Genomic DNA, 5,981 nt, shown 5'->3' with positions numbered 1-5,981 from the left:
TTGGGCATCCTCACAAGCATTGCAGAATTCCTCTTGTCCACGGACGAAGTTCGAATAATCCATTGGTTCTGCATGTGGAACAAAACATCTATCGTAACTTCACAACTCTCAGGTTTTCGTATGCTCCTAAGAAAACGTTTGCTGAAACAAGTTTCCTTCTCCAAAAAGATAGTACTTGATCCTTGTTAGTCCCGGGGTCTGTGGGTTTCACGCATACTTGGGATTACTCCACCTTTAAATTTCCATAGTGTTTGATTTCCATCATACTCTTGGGGTAACCATCATAAAAATAGTCCTCACACTTATTTTTTGTACGCACTCCACTCTGTGGGATACTTTCCATTGGTGTGTTTACCATGAAAAGGTTATTGGTTCATCCATAGATCATATTCATTTCATAATCAATCCTTTATTACATCCTTAATTTCTTCTCAAAAACTTCAATTCAAAAGTACTCTATTACAAATGCTGACATCCACATTGTTCGGTATGGTCGGGCATTTCTATCAACATTATTCATTCGTCTCTCTTGGAGGTACTTTAGTTCCACTGGAACTTTCCAATGTGCTCCTTGAAATCATCCATATTTTGCTTCATCATGGTGGCCATGAGCTTCATCTCCATCATCTCCGCATGCACTTCACTCAGGTATTCCTGGGTATGACGGAGTCTTGCTTCAAGTATTTCTCCAATCTGACGTATGGCCTCCATGGAAGCTTCACGAACAGCATCAAAGAAGGTTGCTCGTGGTACACGTGAAATGAAAAAGTATTGCCCCATAGTCTTTGGACAAACTCCTTTCACATGGTGGAGGTGTACTTCCACGTACCAAAGTTCTACTCCACTTTGAATGAATGGGTAGCCTTTGTAGACTGCATCTCCTTCAAGACGAATGTGCTTCATCATGTCCTTCAGGATTTTCGGGTAATCATGCTCACTGCTCAGGGTCATGATCGTTTCTGGGCCCTTGAGGAATGACTCGTAGAGAGTTGTCATCTGCAGGTGTCAGTAAATAGGTACTCAGAGGAGTGTATGTGTCTCCTTGGTAATGCATGGTACATTCGTACTCATTGGATCCTGTGGGTTCACTGATTACTACCACACTTAAAATGAGATATACTCATGCGTGCATAGACCATATTTTCTCATATCCTCATAAATGTTCAGAGATCTTTGTTCGAAGAGAAACAACGCATACAGTTTCAACATAGGCAATCATGAGACAATAAATTCCATTTATTCATGATGTTATTACAATCTCAGGGACTTCTGTTACAAAAAATTTCACTCCATGATCTCATGAAAAACAAGAGTTCTTCATATTACACTAATTGCCGCGGTCAAAACTTAACTGCTCCTTTTTAGCTTTCTTCCTTTGTGGACAATCGCTAGCAAAATGTCATGCTTCCTTGCAACGAAAGCAAATGAGTTCTGACAAGTCTCGAGGCGTCTTAGTGTTTTCTTTTGCTCCTTGGGTTTCCGGCTTCCTTCCTGAGCACATGTTTTTGTGGTGGCCAAATTCCTTACACTTGTAACATCTGACATGACTCAGGTCTATGTCTGCAGAGATTTGGCTCTTCCGAGGGTAATTTTTCTTCTTTCCGGACTCCTTTATTTTGGCCAGTTCTTCTATTTCAAGTGGATCAAACTCCACTTTTTCCGTCGGGAAGTTTCCGAGATACTCTTGGCTTCCCTTCGTGCAATCCTGTGAATAATGTCCTTCTTCTCCACATGAGTAGCATGCATTGGAGAAAAATCTGGTCAGACCTTGTCCATCAGGGTCTTCAATATTTTCGTTCATCATCGGTTCTTCTAGAATCTTCTTCTTGAGGGTTTCCTTCACTGCATCTTTCTGCTGCTTGACAACTTGTTGCACCTTGGGGTAAATGTGACACTGAGCTGGGTAGTGGGTGGTTCCTTCACAAAGGAAACAAGTCACCTGACTACTTGGGCACTCCTCGGCTGGGTGATTTTGTTCACAATGAGTGCATCCATCCTTGTGTTCTTCCTGGGTGTGTCCTATTTCTCCACAGATCTTGCATGCACAAGTCTTCTCCTTCGGATTGTCATAACACTTCTGAATAAGTCGGGATCTTAACAGAGTGTTCTTGAATTCGTCCCAAGTTTCTGCTCCACTAAATCCGTGTATGGCATGGTGCATTTTCCACCAGATTGCAGCACTTTGTGTAAAGTACTGAAGAGCGTGTTCCACTTCATACTTCCTTGAGATCAAGTTGCTCCCGAAGTGGTTCTCCATGTTCTGAATCCATATTTCAGCCTCCAGCTAGGTCATTGGTCCAGAGACTACAAGTCCAGCTTCATACTCCATCTGGTAGGGTTGAGGTTTTGGGGAATGAGACGGGTAAGAGAGGGAGGGAGATACACACAATACAAAGAATATTTTTGAGAATAGGTTTTATTTGTGGCTATCGGAAAACACACACCAATGACGGCTCACAAATCATCGTAACTAACGTGGGTATATAACAGGGGTTTGGACTTCTAATGGTCATATAAATATTCGAACGTTTCAGGTTCTTCGAATTATACGGGTCTTGAGAGTATTCTGTTGGTGTAGCTTCAATTCCTCAAATGCGTGGTGAAATCCTCTTTACTTTGAAGTAGAACTCCGTTGATTCTTCATGAGGTCAAGGGGTAAGGGGATTGTATAACTATTTGAGGTGAGAGAGAACATTTGATGAAACCAGAAGAGATGAGAAGTGAAACGTGTTCTCGAAAATAAGAAGTTTCTAGTTTCTAGGGTCACGTCCTACAGTCAACATGTGATCTGATACCATTTCTGTAGCGACCCGACTCAAAACGAGTCAAGCCTCTGTGTATCTGTGCCATCCCTGGATCAGTATGCTGGCACACACAGTACATCAATGTATATATCAAAGTGCAATCACATGGAAATAGCGTAAAACTGATATATACCTTAAATATCTCAGCGGAAGCAGTCAAGGGAGTGGAGTCCCAATAAACACCAACGGCAAGTTGAGTGTAGACCATAACCCTGAATCGTACTCTTACTCGTCGAAGAAAAATATCTGCAACATAAGACGTTGCAGCCGTGTAGGTCAGCATATTGAATATGCCGGCAAGTCACATAAGAGAGGGGTGAAAAGTAATCATCTATACTATATGCATATATGGCAGGTGGGGCTATAAGTTTTTAGCGCAAAGCAAGTTTTCTCCTACATCAAGAGAGGGCTAAAAGCAAAATGTTACTACATTGTTGGTTCTTAATGAGATGGTTCCACCAACCAATTCTCGTACCCATGTTGTCAATAATACCCACATCAATATTATTATTTGTGTTGAGAATTTCAGATAACTTCAGTTCCTTTGGCTCAAGTTGTCCATGACCGTGGACACGGCTAATCGATTAGGTTTGAGTACTCTGCAGAGTTTTGCACACGTTCCCCACAGGATTTGATCGCCTCCGTGTATGTCCTCGCACTTCAGGGTGTTTGAAGACCGGATGATCAAAACATGGTCTTTCAACGGGTCCCTCTGAATCCCTGTCGGTGCCCATCCAATCCTACCGTTCTTCTACATCTGCTAGCACCGCCTGTCCAGAGTCGCCGCGTTGTCCAACCAAGCCAGAGCCCATAATGACTTGTGGCTGTGCAGGTAAGCCTTGGGTCTTGAAAATATCCGTCCGTCTCTTTGAGCCTGGGTGAATCTTTCGGCAAGATGTCATGGCCGTCTCCAGCATCCCGGGTCATCCACTGGTTTCTCCAGGCAGCCGATCAACCGTCCTTCACCCAGAGTTGCATTGCATCACGAGGTCTTGAAAAGTCTTGACTTAACCGGTCTTGGTTATTAAATTATTCTCGCATCACTCGTGGTAAACTCTCAACCAGAATCCCGTCTACTCAAGCATAGCAATATGAAATTTGTCGTCCCGGGCCAAGTAACGGGGTTGTTGGGTGCCTACCACATGATACTACAATATGTAACCGTAATTTCCAAGTACCTATTCAGCATGCAATTGGGCATAGGATGGTAGAACTACGATGCATAAAACATAGGTGATACATGATCAAATGACTTGCCTGGTGATGTTGACGAAGAAGAATTTCTCGAGAAATAACTTGATAGTCTACTTGTCACTCTCCGATGAAATCTATATAACAAACATATCATTCACATAAGCACTCATACTAGCAATCATTCTAGCAATCAAAACAAAAGAGAGAGTGAATAAGAATCCGAAGGAAACTTCAAATAAGACTAGGGAGTCTTCTACTACGTTAAACACTAAATAGTTTTTGTCTAACATAAAATAATATACTTAAATAACAGGGAACTAAGATATAAATTTAACTAAGATAAAATAAATATTTTTTTCACAAAACTATTCGAAAGTATTTCCAAACGGGATTTGAAACAGTGGAGAAACCAATTGCAAGTTATTAGAGAACTAGAATTGATTTCATGATAACATATAATAATAAAAATCAAAACTTGTTGCAAACATACTGTTAACTAACAGAAACAAAACATAATCTTTCTGAAATATAAAAGAAAAATAATTTAAATAAAACTAAAGAAAGGAAATTGGTCACAATCCTAAAAGAGGTGAAACAAAAATTGTTTCAAAAGAAACAATGCGCTAAAATACTCAAACAATTCTGAAATTTTTACCACTGATAAATAAGATAACTAGTGATCAGTAGCAAAAAAGAATTAAATTAGAAGCTATTTTTAAACTCCCAGCATAAGCAAAACAAGGTTTAAACTAAATCTGATCTAATTCAAATTTGAAAATTTCAAACATATACAAATAATATGTTTTTGAAAACTACAGGAAAATTGTGATCTACTGGAACAAGAATCAACCTCATTGGATCTCTAGAATAGAAGTTATAAAGGAAATAAAAACAGAACTTGTTCTGCTTTTAAAACTAAAAACAGAAAGGACAATCTAACCTAACGAATAGGGGGTCTACGTGGCAGCTTCTGATTGGTCCTAGGATGTTTGCTGCGAGGAATTCTAACAATCGACCGAAAACTAACTAAAACTCTCTTGCTATAATATAAGTAAATAAAAACCGTTTCGGTTCTTGACTAAAAACCGAAAAGTTATCTCGATCTAATCTACCGCGTTGATCTTCAATCAGACGGTTGAGGGAGGTGGGGTTGCTCACAGGGGAGGTTGCCGGTGTGCTCCTCTTCTCCGGTGAGGCCGAGAGGAGGTGCTGGTCGGGGCGGGCTCTCCGGCGATGTCGGCGGCGTCCGAAGGTCCCAGGAGATGGCGGTGGCGCTCCGGCGTCCTCTAGCGATGTCGGCGAGGCGAGGGGGTGTCGGGGGTGGTCGGGGTGAGCAGGGGAAGCTCGGGGGGCTCGGTGGTGGTCGGTGCTCCGGCGAGGCAGAGAGGGGGTGGCCTGGGCGAGGGAGCTCGGGCTTTGGGAGGGGAAACGGAGTGCGGCGGCGGTGGGGGTCTCTCTGGTGGCGTCAGACGGGGTGGGGAGGCAAGGGGAGGCGGAGCAGGGCGAGGAGGGACTCCTGTGGAGCTTTTGCTTCGGCGAGGCAGTGGGGCGGGGGCAGGGGTGGCGAGGGGGGCGACGAGGAGCTCGGTCAGGGAGGGGGTCGGGGCTTTATAGGGGAGAGGGGGCGCTCGGAAGGGAAAGGGAGGGAGATCCGGGGAGAGAGGGGCAGCTCCGGCGAGCTCGGCTCCGGTCGGCAGGGGGAAGGAAGGGAATCGCGCTCAGGGATGGAAGAAGACCGAGGGAGGGGATCGGGTCGGCGCGGGGCCCCGCGGCCAGGGAGAGAGAGGGGGAGGGAATCGGTTCGGTTGACCGACCTGTAGAAGGAAGGTCCGGGCCAGGCGGGATCCGGCCTAGCAGCGCTATAAAGTGCGTGAGGCGCTTTCCAATTTAGAAAAAACATACCCGATTTTTTTTTCAAAAAAGACAGAAAGTAGGACAAATAAAAGGCAAGTAAATAAAATCCTAAATAGGGGTATTATATAC

Source organism: Hordeum vulgare, chromosome 3H, assembly GCF_904849725.1.
Source record: "Hordeum vulgare subsp. vulgare chromosome 3H, MorexV3_pseudomolecules_assembly, whole genome shotgun sequence".
NCBI lineage: Eukaryota > Viridiplantae > Streptophyta > Magnoliopsida > Poales > Poaceae > Hordeum > Hordeum vulgare.
The sequence above is the reverse complement of the archived record's forward strand: the minus strand, read 5'-3'. Positions refer to the sequence as shown.